At 40.8% G+C, this 23,010-nt stretch overlaps 1 long non-coding RNA gene across 2 annotated transcripts in view; it reads left to right on the plus strand.

Moving 5' to 3' along the window:
• LOC126272577 (uncharacterized) overlaps positions 1-23,010 on the plus strand; it is a 372,861-nt gene that overhangs the window by 339,352 nt on the left and 10,499 nt on the right. For both annotated transcript variants that reach the window (XR_007549242.1, XR_007549243.1), the window contains exon 2: positions 15,222-15,327. This is a non-coding gene — a long non-coding RNA (uncharacterized LOC126272577). The remainder of the gene's footprint in view (positions 1-15,221; positions 15,328-23,010) is intronic.

Here is a 23,010-nt window from a genome sequence, read left to right on the forward strand (position 1 = left end):
GCCCCACGTGATGAGCAATTCGGCGGTACGTCCACCCGGCCTCCCGCATGCCCACTATATGCCCTCGCTCAAAGTCCGTCAACTGCACATACGGTTCACGTCCACGCTGTCGCGGCATGCTACCAGTGTTAAAGACTGCGATGGAGCTCCGTACGCCACGGCAAACTGGCTGACACTGACGGTGGCGGTGCACAAATGCTGCGCAGCTAGCGCCATTCGACGGCCAACACCGCGGTTCCTGGTGTGTCCGCTGTGCCGTGCGTGTGATCATTGCTTGTACAGCCCTCTCGCAGTGTCCGGAGGAAGTATGGTGGGTCTGACACACCGGTGTCAATGTGTTCTTTTTTCCATTTCCAGGAGTGTATTTATCGTCCACGTTTCACTTCCATACATGGCTACACTCCATACAAATACTTTCAGAAACGACTTCCTGACATTTAAATCAATACTCGATTTTAACAATTTTTTCTGCTTTAGAAACGCTTTCCTTGCCATTGCCAGTCTACATTTTATATCCTCTCTACTTCGACCATCGTCAGTTATTTTGCTCATCAAATAGCAAAACTCATTTACTACCTTACTTTACCCTCCTAATCTAATTCCCTCAGCATCACCCGACTTAATTCGACTACATTCCGTTATTGCAGTTTTGCTTTTGTTGACGTTCATCTTATACTCTCCATTCAAGACACTGTCCATTCCGTTCAACTGCTCTTCCACGTCCTTTGCTGTCTCTGACAGAATTACAATGTCAAAGTTTTTATTTCTTCTCCATGGATTTTAATACCTACTCCGAACTTTTCTTTTGTTTCCTTTACTGCTTGCTCAATATACAGATTGAATAACATCGGGGATAGGCTACAACCCTGTCTCACTCCCTTCCCAATCACTGATTTCCTTTCATGCCCCTCGACTCTTATAACTGCCATCTGCTTTCTGTACAAATTGTAAATAGCCTTTCGCTCCCTGTATTTTACCCCTGCCACCTTCAGAATTTGAAAGAGAGTATTCCAATCGACATTTTCAAAAGCTTTCTCTAAGTCTACAAATGCTAGAAAAGTAGGTCTGCCTTTCCTTAATCCTTCTTCTAAGATAAGTCGTAGGGTCAGTATTGTCTCACGTGTTCCAACATTTCTACGGAATCCAAATTGATCTTCCCCGAGCTCGGCTTTTATTAGTTTTTACATTCGCCTGTAAGAAATTCGCGTTAGTATTTTGTAGCTTTGACTTATTAAACTGATAGTTAGGTAATTTTCACATCTGTCAACACCTGCTTTATTTGGGGTTGGAACTGTTATATTCTTCTTGAAGTCTGAAGTTATTTCGCCTGTCTCGTATATCTTGCTCACTAGGTGGTAGAGTTTTGTAAGGCTTGGCTCTCCCAAGGCTGTCAGTAGTTCTAATGGAATGTTGCCTACTCCCGGGGCCTTGTTTCGACTTAGGTCATTCAGTGCTCTGTATAACTCTTCACGCACTATCGTATCTCATTCCACCTTTCTGCTTTCCCTTCTTTGCTTAGAACTGGGTTTTCATCTAAGCCCTTGATATTTATACAAGAGGTTCTCTTTTCTCCAAAGGTCTCTTTAATTTTCCTGTAGGCAGTATCTGTCTTACCCCTAGTGAGATAAGTCTCTACGTCCTTACATTTGTCATCTAGCCATCCCTGCTTAGCCATTTTGCACTTCCTGTCGATCTCTTTTTTTGAGACGTTTGTATTCCTTTTTGCCTGCTTCATTTACTGCATTTTTATATTTTCTCCTTTCGTCAGTTAAATTCAGTATTTCTTCTGTTACCCAAGGGTTTCTACCAGCACTCGTCTTTTTACCTACTTGATCCTCTGCTGCCTTCACTATTTCATCCCTCAAAGCTACTCATTCTTCTTATACTGTATTTCTTTCCCCATTCTTGTCAATTGTTCCCTTATGCTCTCCCTGAAACTCTGTACAACCTCTGGTTTAGTCAGTTTATCCAGGTCCCATCTCCTTAAATTTTCACCTTTTTGCCGTTTCTTCAGTTTTAATCTACAGTTTTTAACCAACAGATTGTGGTCCGAGTCCACATCTGCCCATGGAAATGTCTTACAATTTAAAACCTGGTTCCTAAATCTCTGTCTTACCATTATATAATCTGTCTGATACCTTTTAGTATCTCCAGGCTTCTTCCATGTGTACAACCTTCTTTCATGATTCTTGAACCAAATGTTATCTATGATTAAGTTATGATACTCGAGTAACTGACATAAAAGTAAAATTAATTTGTTATTATCAGTTTTAACAAGTGCCCACATCATGATCCTCTCACTACAGACCACACAGCTCGAATGAGCCTTTTGACCGGGAACAATGGGGCCCTGCGGTTGCTAGCCAAGAAAAGCAGTGCATGATTGGTGAATATTTATTACTACAACTCCCTCATGGTCTATGATACCGGTTTCAACGTAGATGTCCTCAAACATATCAAATATTCAAGTAACACGGGAGTTATTTCGCCTTTAGCGTCTGTAATAATGTGTTATTTAGATACCACTTCATTATGGTCGCAAAAGACCCAATAACTCACGTATTGTATTACTTGTAAAAATGCGACTGGGGAAGAGAGGATAAAAAAAAATGTACCCGACTGGAAAAAAAAGAAAGAAAGACATACATGTACCCGACTGGTAAATAGTTCAGATCGTTCGGATACTTTTAGCACAGTCCACTTGGGGCTACATTATACTTAGCTCTTGCCCGAGAGCGGTGAAATCCCGTGACTATTGGCCGAGGGCAGCAGCGCTTGACGACACTGACGTTTTTTATGTAATGTAATTGACCAAGAACAAAGTGGGGTTGGACAGAGATGGAGAGGGGCTAGGAAAGTATGTGAGTGACCTTGAATGTAACGAGCACAAGTGCCTCAACACAGGAAGTGCAGTTACTAGGGCGCTAACACCGGACTGTGGTGATGCTGCAGTTCCTGGATAACTGATACTTGAATTCTTTTCAAAATTGGTACTAATAAAGAACTTTTACAAAATTTGCTGTTTTTTTGGGATACTTCTACGCTTTCTTTGATCCTGACTTGAGTGTTTGAAAACTTCTACTTCAAATTTCATGTCTCTTGTCCTGGTAGCTCTGCTTTGCAGAATGTACCAGTTTCTCATTGGCTGACTTCCCATAGAAGTTTTGTGGGTTTGGGCAAGCAACCAGAATCGCTAGAACTGATAGTAGAGCAAACGTTGAGCACAGTTTTTTACTGTTTTCGAATCTATTTCTTTCTGGTGGAATTAATACTTTCGGAAATGTTTCTTCAAATTTTAGTTTAATCAATGACATGAAAACTGGGAAGTTCGTTCAAATAACTTACGGGTTTGCTGCCGGGTGACGTCGTCGACCACCGCCGATATTTCGACAGGAGCACACACTGCCATTCTCAAGGCACAAATGCAAAAAGGAAGCAATGTGCAAGGAAAGTTAATACCTCGGTTCACAGAGGAGAATCAAGGAAGATACCACACACAGTAACCGCAAAGTAAACAAATCAAAGATAACCAACATCAGAAATGTCGATAGTTACTATTATTCAACAGGTGAGGTAGCCCTAATTCTGTCCCTCTGTTTTTTGATGAGAGACAGAGCCGGATTCCAAGCAGCATTTAGAGAAAATCCACTATCTCTGTTTATAAGGTTGCTTGATAGTTTGATTTCAACCGCTTCCTTAATAACACTATCCCAATAGCTGGACGTTCAAGCCAGAATCTCCGTGTTGTTGTATTTCATAGGATGACCGGTGTCGAGGCAATGATCTGCAATAGCGGATTTGCTCGGCTGTTGTTAGCGTGTGTGACGCTTATGTTCAGTACACCGGTCTTCCACAGTCCTGATTGTCTGACCAATATATGACATGCCACAACTGCAACGAATCCGATAGACACCAGCCTTACGCAAACCAAGATCATCGTTTACGGACGCCAACAGGGCCTTAATCGTAGAAGGTGGTCGAAAAACACATTTCACATCAAATTTCCGCAAAATACGGCCAATCCTGTTAGAAATGCTCCCTGCGTAAGGCAAAAAGGCCTTAGACTTAGGTGCTCCTGTCGAAATATCGGCGGTGGTCGACGACGTCACCTGGCAGCAAACCCGTAAGTTATCTGAACATTCAATTCGCCGGGAAAAGTTAAGGTCTCACTGGGAAGTTTGTTTTGGCATCTGTTTGCCAAACGTTGGCTGATGATGCTACCTCTTAAGGAAATACCAGCAATGGATGAGAGGGATCACGTCAGTATGTATACCTGGGGGCCTTTTTGAGCGTAGTTAAGAGGCTATTCCGGCAGCCATTTAGAAAACAAAGTACACCCAACTGCAAATTGTCGCGCATTGTAACGCGCCATGCCTATTGTTTCGGGCAGAGGTTACACTTGGATAGTTTCAGTGACTGACAAAGAAACTCAGAGTTTCAACAAAGCTCACAACCTCTAGCACTGTACCCAGAACTGATCGGGAATTTCTGGTTCTGAAGTGAATACAGGCCTTTAACCAGATACTTCGAAGGTTCTCTGCGAAACTAGGCTGACTTCTTGGACTGGCGCCGTAGCGGTGAGAATTACAGGGTTCTCGTAGATGAGTCAGGGGAGCATTTCATGTGGTAAACCACTGCCTACTTGGCTGACACAGTGTGGGGTGCAAACAAGTATTATTATTATTATTTTTTTGGCTTAGGCTATTATCCATCCACTCCAGCTAGAAGACGCCAGCTACAGGAGGCCTCGACGTATTAGGCTGAGATTAAAAGAAATGGCCCCCAAAAATGAAACGACTGAAAGTCTAGTTATCAACTGACGAAGCATCCGCACCAAAATCCCAGAGTTTGAAGAAGTCCTCAGAAGCATTGCTCGTGTATTCTAGGCTGCTACGGTGAACTGACTAAACCCATAAATTGGCAGCACTGAGATTTTTGGGGAAAATGGGAAAAAAAGGTGGTGTATTGGTCGCTGTAGACAAGGAACTCAAATCCACCGAGATGGAAATTGAAGCTGTAGGTGAGATTGTTTGAGCTAGACTCAGTAATATTCGAGGCCATAAATGTGTAATTGGATGTTTCTATCGACCACCAGGCTTACACCGAGATGTAACTAAAACTCAGTTCGCTAGTACGAACATTTTTCAGCCATACTGTCGTTACTGTAGAATACTTTAATCATCCATCGATCGACTGGGGAAATTACAATTTTATAAATGGTGGGCGTGACAGGACATCCAGCGTAACGATACTAACTGCCTCCTCTGGAACTACCTAAAATAGATAATTAGGGTGCCCTCTCAGAACGGAAGTATGTTAGATCTAATAGCAACACATAACCCTGACCTATACTTTTCCTTTTATTTTTTATTTTTTTTTTGAGTTCTCTCTTCTGCAATCGCGGTTTTAAAAACAATACCAGTTGTTTCGTCTTTTCCGACTAAAATGAAGTTTTATCCAAATAACATATTATTACAGACGCAAAAGACAGAATAACTCTCATATTACCTGAATGTCTAATGTATTGGAGGATATCTACATTGAAACTGGTATCACTGAACCTGAGGGAATTCTAGCAACAATGATTACGAAAGAACAAAGGGCAGTTAAAACAAGTAGAAAAATTCACATATTTAATAAGTTAGACAAAGAGACAGTTTTGTCACACGTAAAAGATATACCCACTTTATTTACCTCCGATCAGGAGCAGGTAGAAGACTGGATGGAAATGTATGTAGTAGAACAGTTCATGAAGAAAGTACTCTGTATGGTACATGGCACCTGCAAAGAACCAACTATAGAAGTATCACCTTCAGCGTAATAGATGTAAAGCAAAGCAATAGACCACAAAGAGACAGAGGGTGAATGAATCACATTTGGCTGTCAAGAGAGCAACGAAGCCTTCACTGAATATCGTAACAATCTTATCGAAAGACCTCTGAGAAAATTCAAAGAAATTTTGGAAGTATGCAGATGCTGTCATAGGTATCAAAGTTAGTGGACACATACTAGTGGTGGCATGCAAATTGAACTTGAGAGTAGCAAAGCATAAGCAGAAATTATGAGTGAGACAAACAAAACACCGTTGTTATATCCACAAACATTTATTATTTGTTACACGAAACGGTTTTTGGCTGTTACCCCATCGTCACGTACAAACATAAGTCTGCGATGCAGCGAAATTTTTGTTTGATCAAAGCTTTCCAACTCGTGCACCTATGGACTCTCTCCATTTCCAGAGATGAAAAATGTTAATGTTAGAATTAGGAATAAAACAAGAGGGACCATGTAGGCATAAATGTGATGTAAGATTGTTTAACTAAGATAAAAACTGTGACACATTAACTAATGAACTAAAGAAAAATTTCAACAGTTGCACCTAGAAGAAAGTAACTGAACAATAAACTGATGACATATTCCAAAGGTGTGGCTGAACAAAGTAATCTTTGTCTATGATAGGTCCTAAATTACAAACAGATAAGATATAATAGTGATATTAAGCAGGTGAGTGAAGTAGGTGTGATTATACAAAGTAAAGTTTTTTGACACGATGAGAGAAATTATAGTAGCTGGAATACAGGAAAATGGAGCATGTGAATAAGAGGGATAATTTACAGCCTGGCCTGGATGTGATTACGAGTACTATCTGCAGCTAGAAGTGGCGAGTAAGGGAACTATGCGTCGTCATTCAGTAGTAAGCTTGGGTTGACGGACGTGTGTTTATTAATTTCCAAAATTTCTGTGTAGTTCAGCTTCCTTCCTTTATGGCTGTGATGCAAAACTTCGTGCTTCGCTTTGTAACTATGGCCGTTTTTAAGTAGGTAGTCTGCGAAAGAAGAGTCTCCTTTTCTAAGTTTCCAACTTCTTTGGCGTTCACCTTAGTACCGCTTCGTATAACATATAATAAATATTGTAGAACATTACACTTGCGTTGTGTGTGTTTCGTTCATAACGTATCAAATATTCTACCAAGAACCGACGGAACAGTCAATCAATGGCAAAGCAAATATATTGATCATGAGTTCCGTACTGTGGAATATTCGTACGTACTGACGCAGTTTACGTTTTGCACCACTGAAAAAGTGAGTGATACTAATAGCCCAGCCAGTGGCACTGAAAGCAGCAAAAAACAAGGCTCCAGGACATGATGCGGCCCCTGTCACATTTTGCACAGAATGTGCGTATATTCAGTTCAGTTAGCTGAGATTTTACAATAACAAACCATCACCACTTGAGGACAAAACTGAGCCTACTGATCGGAAAAAATCTAAGGTCACACCTGTCGACAACAAGAATAACAGGAGGGACACATAAAGCTGCACCAATTCCACTGATGTCCATCTGTTGTAGAACTCTATAACATATTCTCAGTTGAAAGAGAACGAGATATCCCGAATATGCTAACCACAGTGGATTTCGAAAACATCGGTCAAGTAAAACCCAACTCGTACTCTCCTCAAATGACATCCTAAAAGTCATAGGCCAAGGAAATAAAGTAGATGCATTATTTCTTAATTTCCGATAAGCATTTGTCTCGGGACGCCACCAACGCTTATTCACCGAAGTACCACTACAGGAGGTATCTAACAAAATCTGTGACTAGGTTGAGGATTTCTAGTTAGGTGGGATGCACAGAATCATCGAAAGAAGTAAAAGTAAACTCAGGCGTCCCCGAGACAAGTTTCCTGAAACCTTCGTTGTTGTATATTAGTGACTTTGGTGACAATATCAATAGCACCCCCCCCCCCCCCCCCCCCCCCTCCCGATGAACACTAGACCTTGCCGTTGGTGGGGAGGCTTGCGTGCCTCAGCGACACAGATAGCCGTACCGTAGGTGCAACCACAACGGAGGGGTGTCTGTTGAGAGGCCAGACAAACGTATGGTTCGTGAAGACGGGCAGCAGCATTTTCAATAGTTGCAGGGGCAACAGTCTGGATGAATGACTGATCTGGCCTTGTAACATTAACCAAAACGGCCTTGCTGTGCTGGTACTGCGAACGGCTGAAAGCAAGGGGAAACTACGGCCGTAATTTTTCCCGAGGGCATGCAGCTTTTCTGCATATATAATGATGATAGGGTCCTCTTGGGTACAATATTCCAGAGGTGAAATAGTCCCCCATTCGGATCTCCAGGCGGGGACTACTCAAGAGGACGTCGTTATCAGGAGAAAGAAAACTGGAGTTCTACGGATCGGAGAGTGGAATGTCTGATCCCTTTATCGGGCAGGTTGGTTAGAAAATGTAAAAAGGGAAATGGATAGATTAAAGTTGGATATATTGGAAATTAGTGAAGTTCGGTGGCAGGAGGAACAAGATTTTTGGTCAGGCGAATACAGCATCATAAATACAAAATCAAATAGGGGTAATGCAGGAGTAGGTTTAATAATGAATAAAAAAAATAGGAGTTCGGGTAAGCTACTACAAACAACGTAGTGAACGCATTATTGTGGCCGAGATAGACACGAAGCCCACGCCTACTACAGTAGTACAAGTTTATATGCCAACTAGCTCTGCCGATGACGAAGACATTGATGAAATGTATGATGAGATAAAAGAAATTATTCAGGTAGTGAAGGGAGACAAAAATTTAATAGCAATGGGTGACTGAAATTCGATAGTAGGAAAAGGAAGTGAAGGAAACGTAGTAGGTGAATATGGACTGGGGGTAAGAAATGAAAGAGGAAGCCGCCTGGTAGAATTTTGCACAGAGCATAGCTTAATCATAGCTAACACTTGGTTCAAGAATCATGAAAGAAGGTTGTATACATGGAAGAACCCTGGAGATACTAGAAGATATCAGATAGATTATATAATGGTAAGACAGAGATTCAGGAACCAGGTTTTAAATTGTAAGACATTTCCAGGGGCAGATGTGGACTCGGACCACAATCTATTGGTTATGAACCGTAGATTAAAACTGAAGAAACTACAAAAAGGTGGGAATTTGAGGAGATGGGACCTTGATAAACTGAAGGAACCAGAGGTTGTAGAGAGTTTCAGAAAGAGCATAAAGGAACAATTGACAAGATTGGGGGAAAGAATACAGTAGAAGAAGAATGGATAGCTTTGAGGAATGAACTGGTGAAGGCAGCAGAGGATCAAGTAGGTAAAAAGACGAGTGCCTGTAGAAATCCTTGGGTGACAAAAGAAATACTGAATTTAATTGATGAAAGGAGAAAATATAAAAATGCAGTAAATGAAGCAGGCAAAAAGGAATACAAACGTCTCAAAAACGAGATTGACAGGAAGTGCAAAATGGATAAGCAGGCATGGCTAGAGGACAAATGTAAGGATGTAGAGGCTTGCCTCACTAGGGGTAAGATAGATACTGCCTACAGGAAAATTAAAGAGACCTTTGGAGAAAAGAGAACCACTTGTCTGAATATCAAGGGCTCAGATGGAAACCCATTTCTAAGCAAACAAGGGAAAGCAGAAAGGTGGAAGGAGTATATAGAGGGACTATACAAGGGCAATGTTCCTGAGGACAATGTTATGGAAATGGAAGAGGATGTAGATGAAGATGAAATGGGAGATATGATACTGTGTGAAGAATCTGATAGAGCACTGAAAGACTTAAATCGAAAAAAGGCCCTGGGAGTAGACAACATTCCATTAGAACTACTGACGGCCTTGGGAGAGCCAGTACTGACAAAACTCTACAATCTGGTGAGGAAGATGCATGAAACAGGCGAAATACCCTCAGACTTCAAGAAGAATATAATAATTCCAATTCCAAAGAAAGCAGGTGTTGACAGATGTGAAAATTACCGAACTGTCAGTTTAATAAGTCATGGCTGCAAAATACTAACGCAAATTATGTAGAGACGAATGGAAAAACTGGTAAAGCCGGCCTCGGGGAAGATCAGTTTGAATTCTGTAGAATTATGGGGACACGTGAAGCAATACTGTCCCTACGACTTATCTTAGAAGCTAGATTAAGAAAACGCTAACCTACATTTCTAGTATTTGTAGGCTTGGAGAAAGCTTTTGACAATGTTGACTTTAATAATCTCTTTCAAATTCTGAAGGTGGCAGGGGTAAAATACAGGGAGCGAAAGGCTATTTACAATTTGTACAGAAACAACATAGCAGTAATAAAAGTCGAGGGACGTGAAAGGGAAGCAGTGGTTGGGAAGGGAGTGAGACAGTGTTGTAGCCCCTACCCGATGTTATTCAATCTGTATATTGAACAAGCAGTGAAGGATACAAAAGAAAAATTCGGACTAGGTATTAAAATCGATGGAGAAGAAATGATGACGTTGTAATTCTGTCAGAGACAGCAAAGGACTTGGAAGAGCAGTTGAACGGAATGGATAGTGTCTTGAAAGGAGGATATAAGATGAACATCAACAAAAGCAAAACGAGGATAATGGAATGTAGTCAAATTAAGTCGGGTGATGCTGAGGGAATTAGATTAGGAAATGAGACACATAAAGTAGTAAAGGAGTTTTGCTGTTTGGGGAGCAAAATAACTGATGATGGTCGAAGTAGAGAGGATATATGTAGACTGGCAATGGGAAGGAAAGCGTTTCTGAAGAAGAAAAATTTGTTAACATCGAGTATTGAGTTAAGTGTGAGGAAGTCGTTTCTGAAAGTATTTGTATGGAGTGTAGCTACGTATGGAAGTGAAACATGGACGATAAATAGTTTAGACAAGAGGAGAATAGAAGCTATCGAAATGTGGTGCTACAGAAGAATGCTGAAGATTAGATGGGTAGATCGCATAACTAATGAGAAGGTGTTGAATAGGATTGGGGAGAAGTGAAGTTTGTGGAACAACTTGACTAGAAGAAGGGACCGGTTGGTACGACATGTTCTGAGGCATCAAGGGATCACCAATTTAGTATAGGAGGGCAGTGTGGAGGGTAAAAATTGTAGAGGGAGACCAAGAGATGAATACACCAAGCAGATTCGGAAGGATGTAAGTTGCAGTAGGTACTGGAAGATGAAGAAGCTTGCACAGGATAGAGTAGCATGGAGAGCTGCATCAAACCAGTCTCAGGACTGAAGACCACAACAACATTACACAGGCCGTCATCGGATCAAAATCGACGTCGTCATTCTAAGTGGACAAATTATTTTTCTGTCGGGTATAAGGCAGTTTCCTTTTCTCTGCTTACATCTGTATCTACATGATTAGTAGTAAATGCTATGTATACTTTTATTCTTGTTGCATAATTGTCTAGTAATAACACACCAAAAATACTGTGTGCTATGACGTTTATAATTCAAGTGCAGCTACACTTAGAGGTCAGATATGGACTGTAATTATTGTATGACAGCGAAACGTGGTATTCGTTCTAATGCCTTAATGCGGAAACGACTTATGCCGGAAAAAAGTTCCAATTGTTTTCAGCTGGTGCAAATCCAGCCCTGTGAATGGAAGAAAAACGTGTAGAAATGTTTCCATATGAAATGAGTTAGGAACGGTGCGTGGCCTGAAAAGGTCAATTAAGTGAGGAAAGCATAATGGTAATTTTATCATTAACAGATACTTACACAGTTTGTTCAATATAAACACTGGAGAAGTCGACGAGATGCTGCATACGTAAAACGACGTGATCAGTAATAGTTGCTCGCAGCAGTTCCAGTGGAATCTGAGCAACGTGTTCCTATATACTGGCTTTCAGACCGGGTAGAGACCGGACGTGTCCGTGGTAATCGCAATATTTTAGATATCTCCACAGCCAAAAGTCACTTTAACTCCGACCAGGTGATCTTGCAGGCGACGCATGTGGAAATGACATGTTCATGGAAGGTTGCGTTAAGCATATCTTTCTGATTGCGGGTGACATCGGGTGTTGCCCCATCTTGCTGGAAAACAGTGGGTTCCACGCAATTATCCTTTACCAAAGCAGGAATCATATTTCATACAATGAGGTCTCGGTAACGTATAGACGTCACGTATAGCTGACGGGACCTCTGGGTACATTCTTTTTAGTGAAGTGCGGACCGTGAATAAAGGCGCTTGTGAAACCTAACCACTCACGTATGACGATTGCAGTGGCATTTCGGGCACACCAGTACCTCAAATTCGGCAGTTTTGTGCGTTCAAAGCTCCCTGTAGTGTAAATTGCGTCTCGTCATTTAATAAAATATTGTCCATCCACGTCATCAACTTCTATCTGTGCCAGGAATCCAAAAACAAATTCAGAACGTTGGTGCACGTCACGACGTTTCAGTTGCTGCGCCATCCGGATGTTGTACGGGTACCAGTGTAAAACAGACCAAAAAATTTCCGCTCTGTTGACCACGAGATGGACGATTGTCGTAACACTGCACGAGCACTAGCACTATCCCGGGCACGTGCTGAATGGTCAGTTACAGCATCAGCACCCTGGACAGTAACTTCCACCGGGATAGGACACCTTCCCCTTCCAAACGCCACATCAAACCCACTTGTGTTTTCGAATTTCATTATCATCTTCTTTAAACAAATTAATGACATAGGGCCGCGCCTCAGACCATTCACCCGGCGATATTCACTCATAGCACCACTACAATTATTACCATTCACTTAAAACAGTTTTACTAACAGCGCTCGGTCTCTCTTCTCGGTATCCACACTGTTCCCTCACGTTATGGCTTGTCAGATGACGTCGTGGATATTACACCGTCGTAGAAACATTGTACAACGCCAGATTTGCACCTGATGGTCAAAATTGGAACTACTTTCTTACAGTGTAAGTCGGTCCCAAGTTAATGCATTAGCATATGTTCCACGTTTCGATACCATACGATAATTACAGACCACACTAGACCTGCATGGATAGTTGCACTTTAATAATAAGAACCTGGTGCACTGAACGTTCAGAAACGTGTTCTGATATCTTCTGGTTCACACTTTTCTGGGTTCATGCCTGTTTTAAGATTTGCATGGATTTTGTAAGAAATATTCCTAAATAACGACAGGAAAAACGCATATCTACGGCTGCTTGCTATCTCTATTGCAGACACTTAAGAGTGCTTTCCTGCGCTTAATAAATTAATATCATATCTGAACAAGTGTAAGACCATTCGTAACATAAATAAATGATCCTCCGTCTTTCATAGAGATTCTGCAATAACAACATGCTTATATGTGCGAGGGTATATTTTTTTGTACAGTTCCAGTTTCTTTGTAGCAGTGCTCTTTGGATTTCCTGAATCTACTAAACTGCCTATACATTGTAATGCAATTTCCATCCGTTACACTTTGTATTTTATACACAGAATGTTCTGGTGGTTCTTTTAGACAATCAGTGTTACTTATCTTGGTGGCTTCTTGCTCAGAGTTGCGGCAGTAAAAAATCCTTCAGATTTTGTGTCAGCCTGCTGCTCCATGTGCTGTATTTGTGGCTGTTTCCTTTCCTGCTGCTACTGTTACTGGAACTACTACGGCTGTTATCGTTTGTACTGCTTTGGCTGTTTTTTGTGCTGTTGATGATGCTGTGGCAGTTATTGGTGCAGCAACTGTTGGTGGTGGTGGTGCTTCTGTTGTTGCTGCTACCAATTATTGGTGATGTTGCCATTACTAATGGGCTGGTTAGTCCGTTTTGTGTCGATACAAGACGAGGCTTATGTATTTATTTGTATGCATACTTTCAACGATTTCATTTATTTTAGAGGTCAGAAACTTCATACCATGAAAATTAAGTACGCACCATGCACTGTGTAACATTTAGTTAGCACGGATTCCGTGTCCGGAACGTTTCTGTTTCTTTACACTTTACATGTTTTAAGAAGTTGTGTGCTGGTCTCCATAAATTCCTGGTTTATATAGGACGATTCAATAATTAAGTCTTATCTTTGCGGTATACCTGTAACTATTACAGTTTCATTTTCCTACTGTGAACAGAACATTCTTTAAATTTTGAACACCACTTTTTAATTACTTGCAGTAAACGTCATTAGCGCCCTAGGTTACGACAGACATGTTTTCTTCTGCAGCATTAGCGTACTGTAAGTCCCTTGTCCCATGTTTTTGCATGCTTAACAGTAGTTATGTGAAATCTAATGGGACTTAACTGCTAAGGTCATCAGTCCCTAAGCTTACACACTACTTAACCTAAATTATCCTAAGGACAAACACACACACCCAGGCCCGAGGGAGGACTCGAACCTCCGCCGGGACCAGCCTATCAGTAGTTACTGCCGTTGTTAAGCAGCTTCGCAGTTCTCCAAAATAGAGAAGGCACCCACATTGCATCTTTCACAAACATAACAGAAAGATCACATACCATGAGATGAGGTGACCTTGAGGATCAGTGGTGTAATGTTAGATGTATACGGCTCTAAGGCTAATCCATCGCTGAAACCGCCCCCTCGACGAAACTCACGTTATATAGTTGTAACTGAACTGTTTTGTCGAAATGGAGATCGTAAGTTGCATTTTCTTATTGTCTTGCCACCATCTTGACTCGGCGCCCTTAGAGTATGAACGAATAAGCGAGCGAGCTACATATAATTGGGATATCACTATCGACAATAATGTGATCCAGCATGATACAATTGGCACTAAACTTTTAGTTTCGGTGCACAAGTTAAAACGTGTCCCATCTTCAATCTTCATTAATATAGAACACACAGCCTTTTGAAATCAGAAGCTTATCAAACACTTAGCTAGGAACAACGATATACGGTGCGTTCTGCAGAACATTTACCTGGGAGGCGGACAGTTAGGTGGAATATCTGCCTGTGGGGCAAACATCGCTGTTCTCTGACATGCATGAAGCAACTGTTTAATATTTGCATTGATCTGAAAATTTAAAATGAATAAAATGTTTAAATTTGTAGATTTTAATTGTTTATTCGATTTCAGAGAGAAAATCCATCATCTTAAACAAAATTTTATGTGTTGTGGTGCAATATTTTAGCTATACAAAATTGTCTAGGAACATTGTTGTCTTTAAAGTGTTTACACCAGTAGCAAGAAAGAGAGTATAATATTGTCAGTGTTAGGAAATTTTACAAAGAAAAGTGATCTGACACAAGAAACATATGCATTATATAAGTAGGGTACTACTGCAGTTCCTAGATCAGAAAAATCAGCATTTCCGTTGTCAGAAGACAGCTGCGACAACTGTTCTTGTTATCTTCAAGGTACTGTCGCCTTCCCCTCTCTTCCTTTTCTTCTCATCCTCCACTTTGCTCTCGGTCAATCGCATTATGCTCTTTGCCAATAGGAACAAAGTTCCACTACCTTTTTTTATTACAAAAAATAAAATTGCTTCTCATTCCAGGTCTATATGCCATAGTTAAACGATCACCGTGAGGTACTACCAGCAGGAACCAGCCACACTGCCTGTGGTCAGAATAAAAGGCAGAAGAAGACTGCCAGAACTGAGAGTAAGTACACCTGAGCTGTGCTCAAAAGTATACAAACGATCTAAATTAGTTGTCAAAAAAACATGTCATTAACCTCTCTCCCCTCTATAGTATGACCCCATCTAGCCTGTGCTCAAAACTATACAAACTATTCATCAAAAAATATAACGGAGTATCTTAACCGCGTAAAAAATAGCGAAATATGTTTGGATTACTGATTTCCAAACACTTTTCATAGACTGGCTCACCAGCAAGTTCAGCAAATTTCTTTTTAATCTACATATAATTCGCTATGGAATAGTGGTATGAGATTATAACATACTGTGTACAAAAAATTAAAAATTAACGTTTGTAATAAATGTAAAGCGGAGTGTATGTATGTCCAGGATGTCCTTCCAGATACCTTCATCGATTTCAACGAAGTTTGACAACAGAAACGACAGGCCATATGACTATCAGCACAATGGGATTTACAATCTCCTAGCTTCAATAGGAGCGGAGGTATGGACTCATGGTGTAAAAGCCGACCTGCGTGAGATGCATGTTGCGTGGGAACAGTATCATCCTGCCAAATAAATCTGGTTTGCAGGGCAAACTACATATCAGGCAAGAAAAGGTTTACTGAGCTCCACCATATATGCTGCCCTGCATAAGAGGAGAGTTGTGTTGGGGTGATAGCCTGCTTTATAAATCTGCTTTGCCGGCTTGCCTGTACATCAGGGACATGATGTTTAGGCTGCTCTTCTTGACAGGTGCGTTGTGGGAGGAGTATCAGCCTACTTTATTGAATTGTATTTATTCGGTTCTGTTATGTTGTACCCTGGTGTAGGGATAGCGTCTTTGACTCGTCCGCCACTGCTTAAATTTTGAATAAAAGTCATCAGTAGAGACTGGATTATATGCATCATGAAAATCTTAAAATGTGCACGGAAAATGCTTAACAATGCATGAGAAGTGCCTAAATATGCAAGATCAAATAATAAAAAACATTGTGGTTACCGCGTTCAATATATCTCAAAGTCGAACCTGTGCATATCAGTTACGAGAAAGAACCCTGGCCACAAGAAAAATGGGTACATTTGGAATGCTGATATCATTTTCTGACACTTTCTGGTAGAGGTTCGGAAGGGGTCCTATCTGGCATTGTTTTCTAAAAATATGCAAAATGGGGACGCATATCGTATTTCAAGAATTCTTTGCTACTGTTGTCAGTATGCGATGCGTGTGAGTCGCAGCGAAACAATCGTTATGTACAGGAGCAAGTTCGAGATATATCGCATGCAGAGAGCATGCTCGAAAACTCCATAATATTTTATTTAAAAAGCAACATACAATCATGAATTTGTTTTGAACAGCATTAACTTTTAATTGATACTGTTGGATCAAAGCATCATTTACAATTTATTTTTCATTTTTCTACTGTTGTAAACATAAACGACCAAGTAATACTCCAAATTTTCGGTAGTAAGATTATGTCTTCTGTCACATCAAACATTTTTATAAGCAGAAAAGGACCGTTGTACATCAAGTGAGGTAACTGGGTAGTATTTGAATATGTGTGCTATGATGGCTGTTATTGCTTCTGATAATAGTTCCCCCGTCCACTTAATAAAACTATCAATTGGGCCGAGGATTTCAAAGCCTGGGATATTGTTTAAACTGTTTTCCAACTTTTCTTGGGAATACTTCTGGCAATGAGGAGTTAACTAGAATAATTTTATTCATTAACTAAATAGATTCATTCAGCGCCAATGTCTTTTTCAATACCGGAGTTATTAAAAGCTTCCTTTCACTGCCAAGGCCTCGGTACTATCAAAGTCGTTTACTACCCCTCTAATGACCTCGAAAAGTTCATTGTAAAACAACACAGCTTCGACCCACGTACCCCAACGAGTTACCACCAGGCACATTTGGTAGTTTTTCTTTGTTGGTCTTGATGCGTGCAGGAGCCTTTAGAACACTTTCTTTGTGGATGAAATCAGTTTATGTACATTCACAAACGTCAAGCGTACTTCTTCAGCAAGGCGAAGTACTCCATGAGCGATCACGTCATATGAATCAAATTGGGATAAAATTCTCGAAGGGCTCATATAGGGAGCAGCATCTGAAGTAAACGAAAACACCTTTTCATCTGCAAAAGATTCTGGAAATATTTTTCTAATACCCTCATTCACAAATCTGGCGGCCGTAGAATGATTTACTTTTTAAAGTTCTTTGCAGGCCGCTAAATAGGAAGAAGAAGGCTCCTCTTTTAAAGCACCAAGAACTAAATTTACAATGTAACGGCCACAAGTGTCTGTAATTTCGTCAACCGATATCCAGATAATGCTGAAACTTTCCTGGCAGATTAAAACTGTGTGCCCGACCGAGACTCGAACTGCAAGATTCGCAGGAGAGCTTCTGTAAAGTTTGGAAGGTAGGAGACGAGATACTGGCAGAAGTAAAACTGTGAGGAGCGGGCGTGAGTCGTGCTTCGGTAACTCAGATTGTAGAGCACTTGCCCGCGAAGGGCAAAGCTCCCGAGTTCGAGTCTCGGTCGGGCACACGTTTTTAATCTTCCAGGAAAGTTTCATATCAGCGCTCATTCCGCTGCAGAGTGAAAATCTCATTCTGCAGATACTGCTGTCCTTCACTGCGTGTTTCTTCCAGAACATTTACGTAAATTATCGGTACATAATTTTTAGGCAATGTTGATTCATCTGGTATATTTACATCTATGCAATATTTGCGCAGGAAGCCTTTGAGAATACGTTTTGGAAGTTTGTGAAGAGGAATATTGCTTGCAATGAATGCTTCACATGGATCCACGTTAAATCGGTCTTTTTTTGTTGCCTTTGGGCAAATCCCTGCTACTGCAACTTGCTGTTGTCACAAGTTGTCATGATCCATTCTTCTGCATTCCCATGATATGAAGACTTGTCTTGACATGCTAGTCTATTTGAAACTTTTTTTTTTGCACGAAATGTTTTTCTCACAAACTCGACAGTATAAAACAATTCCGTCATATGGATGGTCAGCTATCCACGAAACGACGTTTCTTTTTTCGGCTGGCATGGCGCACAACACGTTACACACCCCACGTCGTAAACACGTTTACGTGTGTATAAGTAAATAGAAAACTGAACTAAAACAATGGACGTGAGACTAAAAGCTTGCGTAATTTAATTTAATTGTATGACAGCGGAGGGATTAACCGAGGGCGCGGGCGCAGGAGCATTGACTGTGACTGCCTGTTGCTGTTTCTCTTCTGTAGTGATTTCGCTAGGCAGCGGCCTCTCGGTTAGCGACTGCACGCATTTCTAGGTCGTGGACAATCTATGAGGCATCAAAACTAGATCGAGCTAGAGACCGCCCGTCTAAATTTTAAAAATATTATACACATGGAGCGAAAATATGCACCGTCACTAGTTTTTAGTTAAAGTATGCAATAACAGGTGAAAAGAAGCCAAATATGGAAATGCATATGCAAAATGCAAAAGCATACAATCCGGTCTCTGGTCATCAGCAATGACTGCCAACGCCCTAGTCAAAGACGGTGGAGGAGCAGACAGAGGCAGAGGTCACTCTCTTGGTATTAGCATGGGGAACAGCCCCTAAAAGGTGGAAGAACCAGCAATGTTTAACGGCATAACGATGCAGAAGGCAATGATAACCACAGCTCTATAGAGACATAATGTGTATCCACACGACATGTGTCTTGTAGTTGAAAGCGCATCATGATCACTTCTCCAGCGACAAAAGATTCTGAACTGGTTCCCCATTCAGATCTCTGGGAGGTAACCGCAAAGGGGAAGGTGAACATGAGAAAAATATTGGATAACCAACGAAAGACTAAAGTTCTATGAATCGGGGTGTGGAACGTCAGAAATTTCAACTTGACAGGACAGCTATAAAGTGTGAAAGGGGAATTATTAAGGCTCAATATAGTTATGGGGGGGGGGTCATTGAAGTGAAATGGAAAAAAGGATAAAGATTTCTTGTCAGATGACTGTAGAATAATACCAACTGCAGCAGAAAATGGTATAATGCGATTGGGATTCGTAATGAACAGGAAGGTATGACTTTGAGTGAGTTGCTGTGAACAATTCAGTGATAGAGTTGTTGTCATCAGAATAGACAGCAAACCAACACTGGCAGCAACAGTTAGGGCATACATGGCGACATCATAAGCAGAAGATGAAGAGATTGAGGAAGTATATGAGGCTACTGAAGGGGTAATTCAAGTACGTAAAAGGAGACCGCACTTTAATAGTTATTATGAATTGGAATGTGATTGTGGAGGAAAGAGTAGAAGAAATGATTATGGGGGAATATGGACTTGGTAGTGGGAAAGGAGAAAGTCTGATTCTGCTATAAATTTCAGCTGTTAATAGCTAACAGTCTGTTCAAGAATCACAAGAGGAGTAAAAGAGCGGGAGATACAGCACGATTACAGTTAAATTACATCATGGTCAGGCAAAGAGTCCGAAATCAGATATCGGACTGCAAGCTGTACCAGGAGCAAATATAGACTTAGATCACAATTTAGTAATGCTGAAGATCAAGACGAATTTCAAGACACTATTGCGGTAGAATCAGTGCACAATGAAGTGGGGTACTGAAGTGTTAAGGAATGAGGAGATATGCTTGAAGTTATCTGAGGCTATAGCTACCGAGATAATGAACAGCCCAGGAGGCAGTTCAGTTGGAGAGGAATAGACATCTCGAAAAAGGGCAATCAAAGAATTTAGAAAGAAAAGAAAAGATACATAGAAGGCAACAGAGAAGAAATAATGGGTAACTGAAGAAATACTTCACTTGATCCACGAAAGAAGGAAGTACAAAAATATCCAGGGATATTCAGGAATACAAAAATACACTTTACTTGGGTATGAAATAAACAGGAAAGTAGGTAAGCTAAGGCGAAATGGCTGCATGGAAAGTACGAAGCAATTGAAATAGAAATGTTTGTTAGGAGGACTGACACAGCCTGAAGGATATAGAAGAGTCAAAATAGCTTTCAGTGAAATTAAAAGCAAGGATGGTAACATTTAAGAGTGCAGTGGGAATTCAACTGTTAAATATAGAGGAGAGAGCGGATAGGTAGAGAAAATACATTCAAGGACTCTATGAGGGAGAGGACTTGGCTGATGACGTGATGGAGGAAGAAACTATAGTCGACAAGGAAGAGATAGGGGATCCAGCAGTCGAATCAGAATTTAAAAATAGCTTTGGACTACTTAAGATCAAATAAGACAGAAGTGATAGATAACATTCCATCGGCATTTCTAAAATCACTTGGGAAAATGGCAACAAAACGATTATTCACGTTGGTGTGTAGAATGTATGAGACTGGCGACTTTACATTAGACTTCTGGAAAAAAATCAGCCTCACAATTTCTAAAACTGGAAGAGCCGACAAGTTCGAGAATAATCGCACAGTCAGCTTAACAGCTCATGCATCCAAGTTTTTAACAAGAATAATATACAGAAGAATGGTACAGAATCTCTTAGATGACGATTAATTTTGCTTTAGGAAATGTTATTGCTTGAGAGAGGCAGTTCTTACGTTGCGGTTAATAGAGGAAGAAAGACTTTAAAAAAAATCTAGACACGTTCATAGGATTTGTCGACCTGGTAAAAGCGTTTGACAGCGTAGTATGTTGCAAGACGTTCGAAATACTGACCAAAACAGAGGTAAACTATAGGGAGAGGCGGGTAGTACACAGTATGGATAAGAATCAAGAGAGAGAATTATAAGGGTGGAAGACGAAGAACGAAGTGTTCTGATTAAAAAGGATGTAGGCAGGATTGTAAACTTTCACCCCTACTATTCAATTTGTAAGTCAAAGAAGCAATCACGAAAATAAAAGGAAGATTAAAGAGTAGGCTTAAAATTTAAGGTGAAAGAATATCAGTGGTAAGATGTACTGATGACTTTGCAATCCTCAGTTAAAAATGAAGAATTGTAGGATCGATTGTATAGAATGAACATTCTAGTAAGTACAGTTTATGGATTTAGAGCAAAGATGGAAGAAATGAGAAGTAGCAGAAATGGGGACAGCAAGAAACTTAACATCAGAACTGGGGTCCCAAATTAGACAAAGTTAAGGAATTCTGCTACCTAGATATCAAAATAAACCATGATGGATGTAGCAAGGAGGACATGAAAAGCAGACTCGCACTTGCGAAAAGAGCATTCCTGTCCAAGAGAAATCTGCTTTTATCAAAGATGGGCCTCAGTTTAAGGAAGAATGTACGTTTGGAGCACAGCATTCGTGGTAAGTAAACATGGACTGTGGAAAGACTGGAACATAAGAGAATCGAAGCGTTTGAGATGTTGGAAATTAGGTGGAATTATAAAGTAAGGAGTGAGGAGGTTCTCTGTAGTATCGCCAACAAAGGAATATATGGAAAGCACTGACAAGGAGAAGAGAAAGGATGATAGGACATCTGTTAAAAGTCAGAGAATAGTTTCCATGATGCTAAAGAGAGTTGTAGAAGGTAAAAACTATAGAGGAACACAGATATTGGAATACATCCATCAGTTATCTGACGATGTACGTTGTAATTGCAGCTCTGAGATGAAAAGGTTAGCACAGGACAGGAATTTATGTTTAGCTGCATCAAACCAGTCAGAAGACTGATGACTCAAAGAAAAACAAAAGGTGCATGGACCACGTTTGTCGATGAGAGTGGCTGGGGATAGACTGAGATTGCTTGAGGAAGGGATGAACAGAGGAAGGAGGAGGAGGAAAATGACAGAGAGAACGGAGGAGGGAGTGATGCATGAGGCAAGTGTATGGTGCAGAGGGTGATGGGCAAGTGGAAAAGAAATAGGTTGAGGTGGAGGTGGAAAAAGAGGGTGGGAGGGGGATATTGCCAGAGGAAGGGGGGTAGGATGATATGGTCAGAGAAAGAGTCTGGGGGAAGTGTGTTCAGTATATGTGTCGAATGGTTGCATGGGCAAAGCTGTGGGCAAAATGCTAGTTTGCTTATAAAGTGTAGTTAAAAAATTAGGGATACATAGTTTCTGAACGTCTTACTTCAAATTCTATTCTGCAAAGGCTGAAAATCAGTAAATGAGAACAACTGTTGTTTTATGTCCCAGTTGATCACTGACGCCACCAAATGATTACATGGTTGAAAACGCACATTTTTCAATCTTTGTGCTGTGAGTTTCTTACTGTCATCAACAGATGAACCCATTGTTGAAAACGAGCATGGTTTGGTTCATGTAATACGAACTTCGTTCTGTCACCGACAGATGTTTGCACTGCTGAAAAAAGATAACTCTTCGTTCTGCTTATGGCATTTGGTTGAAGATTAGGCTGAACCATAAATTAATTATTTTCCACATCTGAGTTGCTTTGCAAATGCCACAATGAAAAAAAAAAAATTGTATGGCGTTGATAGCTGGGAGTCGCAACCTGGGAAAGTTCAGCCACCGAGTTGCAAGTCTTTTCAGCTGCCTCCACATTGGGCGACTTGTGTGTCAGCGATGATGAAATTGTGATGAGGATGACACAACACCCAATTTTCAAGCTGAGGAAATCTCCGACCCGACTGAGAATCGAACCCAGTCCCACTGTATTATGGCACTCTGACATGCTGACCGCTTAGCTAACTACAGGTGGGAGTGGGTGGCTGTAAATGATAGCCCATGCACTCGTGTAGGTGAATAGTGTGTAACCTAGTTTAAAATGGTATACAGTATTACCAGAA

This window comes from Schistocerca gregaria, chromosome 5 (assembly GCF_023897955.1).
Source record: "Schistocerca gregaria isolate iqSchGreg1 chromosome 5, iqSchGreg1.2, whole genome shotgun sequence".
Lineage (NCBI taxonomy): Eukaryota > Metazoa > Arthropoda > Insecta > Orthoptera > Acrididae > Schistocerca > Schistocerca gregaria.